Source organism: Oncorhynchus keta, chromosome 28, assembly GCF_023373465.1.
Source record: "Oncorhynchus keta strain PuntledgeMale-10-30-2019 chromosome 28, Oket_V2, whole genome shotgun sequence".
In the NCBI taxonomy this organism is placed as follows: domain Eukaryota; kingdom Metazoa; phylum Chordata; class Actinopteri; order Salmoniformes; family Salmonidae; genus Oncorhynchus; species Oncorhynchus keta.
In genome coordinates, this window is record NC_068448.1 from 70,964,583 (window position 1) to 70,977,298 (window position 12,716).

At 42.3% G+C, this 12,716-nt stretch overlaps 1 protein-coding gene across 1 annotated transcript in view; it reads left to right on the forward strand.

Annotated features, from left to right (window-relative positions):
* Nucleotides 1–12,716, forward strand: part of LOC118361769 (sodium channel protein type 4 subunit alpha-like) — a 202,105-nt gene continuing 189,389 nt past the window's right edge. Inside the window, exon 1 of the mRNA XM_052483777.1 lies at nt 1–451. The gene's annotated coding sequence lies outside the window, so the exon portion shown is untranslated. The remainder of the gene's footprint in view (nt 452–12,716) is intronic.

Consider the following 12,716-nt stretch of genomic DNA (forward strand, 5'->3'; position numbering starts at 1 on the left):
CCGAGACAGGTTACAGAATCTCACAGAAGCTTCTTGCGGTAAACCGTCGCGCGTAAAGTTGTTATAGACTACTTGGACTAAATCAGCAGCTTTGTGGACAACGACTTTCTGCACGGAGCATATTAAATCATTTATTTGGAGTCTATTTATTGGAAAGTGCAATAAAATATAAATGGTCAACTCAGAACCGTTAAAAATATGCCCAATAATGAGTTGGGTTAACAACTGGTAGAGTACGCGCGTTTTTTTCGAATCATTGGGTGCACCTTGCATTAACAAAAGAAATTATATATTCGAAATAATTATAACACTTTTCAAATAAGGTATTCGGATTGTTTGGAATTGTGTAAAGAGTGTTCGACATGGCCTTATCTCTTCCAGTGGATGGAAATGCCAAAATTTGTTGAAATAGACTGGGGGACGCAATGCTGTAAATAAAGGAGATTCACATGTAAGTAGCCTATTTTCATCTACTTTTGCTGTCCAGTGCCGGTTCCTAACCTCAACAAAATATGTCATTAGATTCCTACTGGCCCTACGCTTTTTCTTTAACTAAACATAGCCCATTTAACCTGTACAATTCAGCTAAATTGTAGGCTATGGTTCACAAAATAGGCGTCTATTGATTTACGTTGACTGTTTTAACCTAGTTTGAACCTTTCGAGGGGCCAATAGGGTATTTCATATTTTCAAATAGGCTAATGAATATCATATATGGGATATAATTCATGGAAATTATACTTAGGTTACGATAATGTAGCTTTTTCATTACAGTTTAAGACTTACATACATATGTTGCGTTGTTTAAAAAAAATCATTTTACACAGTTGACTTGGCATATGAAGTGGTGAAACAACTTGTGCTTTCATTTACGATTTAAAGATTATAGTCTTGGCTATTATTTGTTTAAGTTGTAATAATGTTAATTTGGGAAAGGGTTTTTGAAAATGCGCAACCCTTAATGCTTTGAATATGTTGTTAGGAAATCACCGTGGCGCGCGCACGGGGGATTAGTTTCCCCACTTGGTAATCATGTTTAGAAGCACTCTTTGGTTGATTACAAGAGTTGAAATGATAAGGGAACGGTAGTAGAACAAAAGGTTCAAGTCTTCAAAGCGATGACGGTGTCGTGGTTTTTCTGTTCAAATTTGGCACAACAAAATTGGTTGGGATTTGTGTTGGTTAGTGTTACACTTGTCCTTTGTCTTTATGTGATCCAAAGAGTGATTCCAATGTATGTATAGGTTACAGTATTAAAACACGTTTTAACATCAGATAACATCAACTAAGAGCGGCATTGGATACACCGCCAAGACAACTTATAATAAAGGACAACAGGTGTCTGCAGGCTATGCCTCGCATGCCAGGGTAGCCTAGATCTGAGAATGCCATCGCAGTTCAAAAGCCGTGAAACGGAGATGTTTGTTCAATGTACCAGCGAGCTGTTCTCCCGAATAACTGACCTTTCGAGGTGTATGTAGTTGGCTATGTAGACGCGGAAGCTGTCGCGCGGTGGTTTTCCTGGCGACGCAAACCGCTGTGCTCTTGTCCAAGGTCCTGAAAGTCAAGACAATTAACGGGGGATTCGGTTAAAGTCGAATCTCGTACTAGGTTAAAACCCTTTAAAGCTTAAATGTTGTTTTACATACTGTACTAAATCATTTGCTTCAACAGCTGCAAAATAACAGAGTTTAATCAGGACAAAAATAATAGAAATACAATAACTGATTAATGTTAAAAACATAATTATATATAGATATGAATATATATTTAAAAACATGAATAAGATATAGGCTAGTGTATATATATATATATATCTTATTCATGTTTTTAAATATATATTATATATATATATATATATATATAAATACACAAAAGAATGTGGACACCCCTTCAAATGAGTGTATTCCTCATAGACAAATATTGGCAGTTGAATTGCCTTACTGAAGAGCTCAGTGACTTTCAAAGTGGCACCCTCATAAGATGCCAGTTTTCTAACAAGTCAAATATCTGCCCTGCTAGAACTGTCCCTGTCAATTGTAAGTGCTGTTATTGTAAAGTGGAAATGTCTAGGAGCAACAACGGCTCAGCCACGAAATGCTAGGTCACACAAGCTAACCGAATGGGACCGTTGAAGTGCGTAGCGCACAAAAATCGTGTGTCCTCGGTTGCAACATTCACTACTGAGTTCCAAACTGCCTCTGGAAGCAACACCAGCACAAGAACTGTTCGTCAGGAGCTTCTTGAAATGGGTTTCCATGGGTGACCAGCCGCACATAAGCCTAAGATCACCATGCACAATGCCAAGCATTGGCTGGAGTGGTTCAGCATGACAATGCCCTCGTGCACAAAGCGAGGTCCATACAGAAATTGTTTGTCAAGATCAGTGTGGAAGAACTTGTTTGGCTTGCACAGAGCCCTGACTTCAACCACATCGAACACCTTTGGGATGAATTGGAACACCGACTGTGAGCCAGGGATAATCGCCCAACATCAGTGCCCGACCTCACTAAGGTTATTGTAGCTGAATGGAAGAAAGTCCCCGCAGCAATGTTCCAACATCTAGTGGAAAGCCTTCCCAGACGAGTGGAGGCTATTATAGCAGCAATGTTCCAACATCTAGTGGAAAGCCTTCCCAGAAGAGTGGAGGCTATTATAGCAGCAATATTCCAACATCTAGTGGAAAGCCTTCCCAGAAGAGTGGAGGCTATTAAAGCAGGAAAGGGGCGACCATATTCACCATATTTATTTGGTGAAAATAGCACATAATGACACAGCACTTAATGACACAGAAATGTGCAACATGTTTGGATTTGCTATGTCCAGAGAATTCTCCACTAAGGTGACATCATGCCACACATCAGATCGATGTTATGGCTGAAGCTTTTGCTTGTATTCCTCCAAACCCACACCATGTTCCCCTATGCCAGGTATCCAGAAGTGGAGCCTCTGACTGTGCTATGAGGAGGTTTGTTGGTTATATAAAATACCATGCTCATGCATGCTTGCTATGGGGTTGCGCATGATTAACAGCCTTTGTATTTGCATAAAACTGTCAAAACATCATCAACGCCTTTGGCAAGACATCCACAACTCACGCTGCCTCACTTGCCTGTTTGTGTGTATATATAGAGAGATAGTTATGAATTCATAGTTATGAGTCTAAGCAAAAGCTTTTCTCAGTTGAAGTCTTGTTATTATCAGCAATAGGCTGATAATCCAATTTGTAAGTCTCTCTGGATAAGAGCGTCTGCTAAATGACTTAAATGTAAATGTAAATAGGCGCATCTGGGATGTTCTCTCAACTTGTGTGTTCTTATCGACCCCCAGCATTGTAATAGGGAAAGAAATGAGGGCAAATGCATTCTCATACTCCAATTTCATTGTTATTTAACACTACAAATGGAAAGGATGTCACTTATAAGTTTTGCCTCTTGTTTGTCTAAAGCCTACACAAGGGCTATAGCCTATGGGGAGGATTCATCCGAGGTTTCATCAGGGTCCCTATAGTTATTTTTCCAAACGCTTCAGTGTGCCTTGCTATAAATGTGGCGACACAAAGGAGTCCAGTCAATCACAGAATGAGCATGTCCACATTACATCTCCCAGTCATAGCATCTCTGAAAATGTATGTAAATATAACCTGCACAGAGGTCTTTTACCAAGCTTGATACCTTGAGGTATCCCCAATTTCCCTTTTTTGGGGTAATGTAATTTTTGAAGAGAGTGTCATTACAATTATAATCAAATCTTGTATAATTACAGAAAATGAAAAGGACTGTGTTGGTACAGTAGGCCTACATTCAAAGATTTGTGTCTGTATCAAATCCAACCACATGTCAAGCTCAGATGAACTGATTTCTGGGTAAAATATCAAGACTTCTGGATGGAGCAGACCAGGCCTGGTTGAAACATTGTATCCCACATGTATTTGTTTCAATGGTAGAAACACAATTCTGACATGACCAGCATCTGTTTTGCTAAAGCAAAGCAAGCCATGACTCTCCACTAGCAGATACCGCCATGACTACTAGCAGACACCACTGAGGACCATGGGTTCATTATTTGTTTTGCAGCTCATGGTATTCTCTGTGTGAATACAGACATTTCTGTGATTTATCGGACTGCTTGTTTTTTATTATCCCTTTCTTGTATTTCCTCTCAACAGGAAGAAAGGAATCTTTCCTCTTGTTAGGAATAATTTTTATTCTGGGGAAGTGCAAAAATATTTCTTGGTATTTCACAGATGCATGCCTCAAACTATAGGTCTGACTTTACTTTAGGTACACTGTGAGCCCTTCGTTGGCTGCTATCACCATACAGATGTAAGATCTTGATTTGAGCCAGTCTCCTACAGCAGGAAAAAAATCCTGCAGTGACAGGAAATGTGAATTATAATTAATGGACATTTTTGTTGCGGTTGATATTGTCACGGCAGATTTCCTCCTCTTCCTCTGAAGAGGTGAAACAAGGATCAGACCAATACGCAGTGTGGTAGGTGTCAATGGTTTTTAATAAGAAAAACTAAACACAAATAAACAATAACCATGAACTAACCCGAAACAGTCCCGTGTGACACAAACACTGACACAGGAAACAATCACCCACAAAATACCCAAAGAATATGGCTGCCAAAATATGGTTCCCAATCAGAGACAACGATAGACAGCTGCCTCTAATTGAGAACCAATCTAGGCAACCATAGACATACAATTACCTAGAACGGGGCCAGCCCCATAAACTTACAAAACCCCTAGAAAGGAAACAGCCCCATAAACATACAAAACCCCTAGATAAGACAAAACACATACATCCCCCATTTCACACCCTGACCTAACCAAAATAATAAAGAAAACTAAGAGAAAATAGTCTGACATTTCAAAGTGGAAATGATAAACTTTAGAAAAGCTATTTCAAACCTCAAATACACTTGAGGTTTTACATTTTACTGCATTGCAGAGCAGGTGTGCATAATATGGATTGCCAGGTGTATGTGTGATGATGGGTTGGCAGGACCGGTGGTTAGTAAACCGGCGATGTTGAGCACCAGGGCGGGGGTAGACGTGACAGTACCCCCCCGTCGTAGGGGACGGCCATGGGACCAGGAACCACTGGCCTGATGGAAACATGAAAAGAGGGAGAGATTCGGTAATTAGTGGGGAGCTATAATCTATACGTTACCTCATTGACCCGCAGGATGACCTTGAACGGCCCTACAAACCGGGGGCTCAGCTTCTTACAGGACAGGTGGAGTGGGAGGTTTCTGGTGTAGAGCCAGACGCAATCACCAGGATGGAACATGGGAGCCTCACTACAGTGGTGATCTGCCTGCTCTTTCTGGTGGCAGAGCATCATGTGGGCATTGTTCCAAACCTTGTCTGCGCGCCTGAACCACTCGTCCACCGCAGAGGTTGCGGTCTGGCTCGGGGTTCAGAGCCAGGGCTGGCTCGGGGTTCAGAGGCTGCGGTCTGGCTCGGGGTTCAGAGCCAGGGCCGGCTGATAACGCTGGAAGGGAGTCAGCCCGGTGGAGGAGTGACACAATGAAGTCTGAGCGTACTCCGCCCAGGGAAGGAATCAGGCCCACTCCCCCTGCCGGTCCTGGCAGTGACTCCTCAAAAACCTCCCCAGCTTCTGCTTTATGCGCTCCACCTACCCGTTAGACTGAGGCTGGTACCCAGAAGTGAGGCTGACCGTGACTCCCAGCTTCTCCATGAAGGCTTTCCATACCCGTGACGGAAATTGGGGGCCACGTTCAGAGACGATGTCCTCTGGAAAGCCATTGTGCCGGATGGCCTGATGGAACAGTCTGGAGAGCGTTAGGGCGACCAGAGAGAGGGATAAAACGGCAGGATTTAGAGAATCTGTCCACAACCACCAAAATAGTGGTGAAACCATCAGAGGGGAGATCAGTGACAATCAATGGACAGATGAGACCAGGGAAGCTAGGCACGGGAAGGAATTTCTCAGCTGGAACATCCCGGGGAGATTTAGTTTGGGCACATACGGAACAGGAGTTGACGTAGCAACGTTGGACCTCTCAGTGGTGGGGGTTCCAGTCTGATGAGCGAAATAGAGGGAGTACTGGAATAGAAAGCCACGTCATATTTGTCCGGGAGGGACAAATGGGCATCGCTGACCTGGGCAGACTGCTGCATAGGCTGGGGTGCTGGTTCGACTTGTGGTAGAAAATCCTTCGCTAGTTGGAAGTGACGCCCCTCGGGTAATGTCGAGACATTGAAGAACGCAGAAAACCTCAGCCATAGCCATCCCCAGTTGCGCCAGCTGGTAGTGGTGAAATAGGTGTCCCTGTTCACCGATCATCTGGGAATGTCCTGATTCCCTGCTGCTTTCATTTGTAAAGGCAGAATTCTGTAACGATGACACAGGGAGTCAGGAAGCAGGTGGCGAGTTTAATAATAATAAACATAGAGCGATACAAACCAAGAGCAGCGTCTTGACATGAACACAGAACTAATACTGCCAGAATAGTGATGCTAGGGAGTGCTAGATAAAGGGTGAGTAATCAGGGTATTGATGAAGTCCAGGTGTGCCCTAATGATGGGGCGCAGGTGTGCGTATCTGCCAACAGCTCTGGTGGACATTCCTGCAGTCAGCATGCCAATTGCATGCTCCCTCAAAACTTGAAACATCTGTGGCATTGTGTTGTGTGACAAAATTGCACATTTTAGAGTGGCCTTTTATTGCCCCCAGCACAAGGTACACCTGTGTAATGATGATGCAGTTTAATCAGCTTCTTGATATGCCACACCTGACAGGTGGATGGATTTACTTGGCAAAGGAGAAATGCTCACTAACAGGGATGTAAACATATGTGTGCCCAACATTTGAGAGAAATACTGTTTTGTGCATATGTAACATTTCTAAGATCTATTATTTCAGATCATGAAACATGGGACCAACACTTTACATGTTGCGTATATATTTGTGTTCAGTGCATATTGATCATGCAGCTTCCCAAGTCCTTTTGAGGAGACAAGCCTTTGTCAATGGACAAAGAAAAGTGATTCATACCTTATTATGGAATAACCCCTTTTGACCAGAGTAGCAGTGTTTAAATGCTGTATTCAGAGTAAGGTTAGTCATATAGCACAAGATTACATTTCGCTTCGTCCCACGAGACAATATGAGTCTAATACGGTCTAATGAGATGATATCAGTAGGCCTTTATGATTGTGTGTACAAGTGGAATTAATATTTGAGAGTTTTGATTAACTCGGTCATGACATAAGAGCCCAGGACTGAATAAATACTGGTGGTCAGACAGATATGTGCTACCACTGTTCTAACCGGTTTGGGAATGTAAAGGCTTTGGGAGATGACCAAATCTCATCTGCAGTAACAGCAATCTAAGTCCCCTGCCTTTTCCTTTGAGATTTGCAGGCCGAACGGCATTCAGTCAGAAGGGTTCAAGTGCGGTATGAACTTACAAGAATGAGTTGGAGTTTTGTGGCATTGATAACGCTCAAAGGCACTATAATTAAGCAATAAGGCCAGAGGGGGTGTGGTATGTGACCAATATACCACGGCTAAGGGCTGTTCTTATGTACGACGCGATGGGGAGTGCATGGATGCTGCCCTTAGCTGTGGTATATTGCCCATATACCACAAACCCCAGAGGGGCCTTATTGCTATTATAAACTGGTTATCAACATAATTAGAGCACTAAAAATAAATGTTTTGTCATACCTGTGGTATACGGTCTGATATACCACGGCTGTCAGCCAATCAGCATTCAAGGCTCGTACCACCCAGTCTATAAAAGAATGTTGATGACACATAAACATAAGACGCAGGAATAAATGCAATTCCACAGAGGAAGTCCATTGTCTGAAACCCTGTGTGGTTTTACCTTACAGAATGCCAACTAAACAAGAAGAAGAAAAGTGGAGGTTTTTATTCGCCACTGACAAATATCTTGTTGGAGTGAATCAAAAATCTGTCATTGAGGTTTCAACAGTTTCTCTTGTCAGTAGATCACTCCTAGGTACCCATCTTGATGTTTAAACCATGTTAAAACGCGGAGTAGAGGTGGCACTTAGCTTTGAGGCTATACATCAGTGGTTTACAGACAGGATGCCATTGTGACTTTAGTGTTCTGCGATCTGATATCCTCAGCTCCATTACTAGTTGTGGTTCAGTTGAGCTAGTTTCGCAGAGTTTCCCTTCAGATAGGTCCTTTTCAAAAGGATATTTCCCCACACGTATCTCTATCGGTTTATCTTTTCAGAAATTAAAGGAGATTTGAGGGTTAAGAAGAGCAAAGGAGGGATGTTTTGTCCGTGTTAGCCATCAAACATACGTGTACATATTAGTCACTTTACCCTTACCTACATATTACCTCAATTACCTTGGCTAACCTGTACCCGGTACCTGTACTACTATATATATATATATATATACTTGTATATAGCCTTGTTATTTTATTGTTACTTTTTATTTTTTAAACTTTAGTTTATCTAGTAAATATTTTCTTAACTCTTTTCTTAAAACTGCATGGTTGGTTACGAGCTTTTAAATAAGCATTTCACTGTAAGGTTGTATTCGGCGCATGTGACAAATACAAATTGATTTGATCATTCAGTACATACTTTGAACAAAGTCAAATGTGTCAGACATGGAAGGGGGAAACACTGTACATATCTCTCCATAGATTGTGACATTGCCTCCATTGTACAGGAGAGGAGACACAGCTATTTTTGGAAGCCAGTTTGGATACATTATGAATTATACACACACTGATTCTGGCATCCACTCTGGTCTATGTCGGCAGTAGCCTCAGGGGAAATATGGCCATCACACTCGTAGTAGCTAGATGCACTGCGCTCCAACAGTGTTTTGTCAAGCTCTTTCCCATGTCTGACAAGCACAGGCCGTGCTGAGGTTGGCAGACTTCAATGCTAGAATAGACAGATCCTGTAGAAAAGCACAACAGTTATTTAAAAAAAAAATTTACAACTCTATTTATCTAGGTAAGTCAGTTAAGAACAGTTTTTGCCCAGTTGGGTATGATGTCCTGTGTGTATGTGAGATTTAGTGGGTATGTGTGTTTGTTTGTGTGTGCACAGGCGCGCGTGTGTGTGTGTAACAACAAAGTGTATGTTTGACCATAAAGTATTTTTAACACAAGGCGGATCCGGTACAAATGTATTGAAAGTACAGATGAAAACGATAAGTCAAGACAAATCAAATCAAATCAAATCAAATCAATTGTTATTTGTCACATACACATGGTTAGCAGATGTTAATGCGAGTGTAGCGGAATGCTTGTGCTTCTAGTTCCGGCAATGCAGTAATAACCAACAAGTAATCTAGCTAACAATTCCAAAACTACTACCTTATAGACACAAGTGTAAGGGGATAAGAATATGTACATAAAGATATATGAGTGAGTGATGGTACAGAGCGGCATAGGCAAGATACAGTAGATGGTATTGAGTGCAGTATATACATATGAGATGAGTATGTAAACAAAGTGGCATAGTTAAAGTGGCTAGTGATACATGTATTACATAAAGATGCAGTAGATGATATAGGGTACAGTATATACATATACATATGAGATGAATAATGTAGGGTATGTAAACATTATATTAGGTAGCATTGTTTAAAGTGGCTAGTGATATATTTTACATCATTTCCCATCAATTCCCATTATTAAAGTGGCTGGAGTTGAGTCAGTGTGTTGGCAGCAGCCACTCAATGTTAGTGGTGGCTGTTTAACAGTCTGATGGCCTTGAGATAGAAGCTAAGCTGTTTTTCAGTCTCTCGGTCCCAGCTTTGATGCACCTGTACTGACCTCGCCTTCTGGATGATAGCGGGGTGAACAGGCAGTGGCTCGGGTGGTTGTTGTCCTTGATGATCTTTATGGCCTTCCTGTGACATCGGGTGGTGTAGGTGTCCTGGAGGGCAGGTAGTTTGCCCCCGGTGATGCGTTGTGCAGACCTCACTACCCTCTGGAGAGCCTTACGGTTGTGGGCGGAGCAGTTGCCGTACCAGGCGGTGATACAGCCCGACAGGATGCTCTCGATTGTGCATCTGTAGAAGTTTGTGAGTGCTTTTGGTGACAAGCCGAATTTCTTCAGCCTCATGAGGTTGAAGAGGCGCTGCTGCGCCTTCTTCACGATGCTGTCTGTGTGGGTGGACCAATTCAGTTTGTCTGTGATGTGTACGCCGAGGAACTTAAAACTTACTACCCTCTCCACTACTGTCCCATCAATGTGGATAGGGGGGTGTTCCCTCTGCTGTTTCCTGAAGACTTACATAAAACCAGATTGGAGTAGATTGAACAACCCAAAAAAGACAGTAATGCGGAGAAAAACAGAAAGAAAAGCATGAGACCGAGCCTCATGACAGTGCATGAGCTTTATCAAGCCCTGAGTTCTATTAAAGAGGCTACACTGCTCTTTTAGCAGGAAACTACTGTGACAAGGTGGGGAGGAGAGGATTCAAACAAGATGAATCTAAGTGGGTCGCGAGAGCGTGAGGCAATTCTGCATCCATAAAACAGACGGAAAGGGAGCGAATCAATGTAAAGGCTATTAGGATGATCAAGATCATGTCATTTTAGGACCAGAACAGGGCCAAAACAGAGTTTGTTGAATTTAGGCAAAGGCAAAGCTTCCCGTGCTGTTGCTTTGTCTCAAATATGCACATATTAGGTCAAATTTAAGGTTTGGGTTTGAAATTCCTGTATTTTTCGGCTATTACCAACTCTAAATATGTCAGTAGTAGTAGTTTTTGTATTTTATCTGTATGTAGTGGCTATGTGTTTGACTATGTGTAACGATGTTATGCATAGGAAATGAACAGAACTAACTAGCAGTGAGCTTTGTTTTGATTCGACATTGACTCAGTAGGCCTCAATTTAGCCTCGGGGGAATTATTACTAAAACATTATTACTAAGATGGCAATTTAATAATTTCTAATGAAGGGGATTATAAATTTCCCTAAAAGTGGAAGTGGGTGGTTTGTTATGACATACACATTATATCAAAAGAAAGCCTTAAGGATATCCAAGGGGACAACATCAAAGGGGGGAGAATGCTGTGCCGCTTCACTTACAATACATAGTGCTCTGTCAAAGTGTATGGGGTCGAGAGTTTCAAGTTCCTTGGTGTCCACATCACCAACAAACTATCATGGTCCAAACACACCAAGACAGTTGTGAAGAGGGCACGACAACACCTTTTCCCCCTCAGGAGACTGAAAAGATTTGGCATGGGTCCCTGGATTCTCAAAAAGTTCTACAGCTGCACCATCAAGAGCCTCCTGACCGGTTGCATCACCACCTGGTATGGCAACTGCTCAGCATCTGACCGTAAGGCACTACAGAGAGTAGTGCGTACGGCCCAGTACATCACTGGGGCCAAGGTTCCTGACATCCAGGACCAATATACTAGGCGGTGACAGAGGAAGGCCCAAAGAATTGTCAAAGACTCCATTCACCCAAGTCATAGACTGTTCTCTCTGCTACACTACTGCACGGCAAGTGGTACCGGATCACCAAAAGGCTCCTTAACAGCTTCTACCCCCAAGCCATAAGCCATTTTTCCCCCTCCCCATCTGTCTACTGTAGAGTCTGAACTTTGCTCACGTTGGCAGAGAATTTGATCTCAATGTGTCCCCCCCGTAGCTCAGTAAACACTGTGATGGGGAGTGGAGACTCACCCTGAACTAGAGCAGAGGGGTGACAGGGTTTCTGCCCATTACACTATCACTCTGCTGCCTATTTGACGTTCAAGGCTGCACAAGTAATTGGCAAAGACAGGGAGTGCTGAACAATGATTCATATAGCTCTAATGGTATCCATATCTGTGGAATTAGAACTGATTGACTGTGGAGTATGGACGCCACACACTGACAATTAAGACAAACTATCAAAAACCACCAATCCTTTCTGACCTCTTTTCAAGCTAAATTAAAATCATCCTGAACATTGATGTCTAATTAAGCAATAAGGCCCGAGGGAGTGTGGTATACTGCCAATATACCACGGCTAAAGGCTGTTCTTATGCACGACACAACACGGAGTGGCTGGATACAGTCTTTAGTCGTGGTATATTGGCCATATATCACAAACCCCTGAGGTACCTTATTGCTATTATAAAATGGTTAACAACATAATTAGAGCAGTATAATTAAATGTTTTGTCATACCTGTGGTATACGGTCTGATATATCATGGCTGTCAGACAATCAGCATTCAAGGCTCAAATCAGCCAGTTTATTATGAAGAACACATACTGTGCAGTGAAGGCTTAAGCGGAGCACTCTGCTAAATGACTGAGCTACAGGTAGTCAATGTGAGGGATTCTGTGAGCCATTTCTCCTCATTAATTAGTACAGCATTCTGCGTTGCAGGGAAGGCCTCATAAAAACACAATATGTGACCAATTGTCTTAAAAAGGACTCAATATCTGATTTGTTGATTTTCTGTTGCTTTTTTGCAGTTCATTAAGAGCTTCGGAATTGTGTATTATACACTATATTGTCACAAACGTAAAGCTGTTTTTGGGATGTTTTGGTCCAGGTATTGCAAACTGCAACCTAGGCCTAAGTCTGAAGCAGCACCATAGACATAGATTTTTTCTAACCAAATGTGGCATGCCAAGCAAGGGAAAACATTTAAACTGCTGTAAACTACCATCTGTGGACAAGAAGGAGATTATGGATTTGAAATAATTATATCAGCGTTT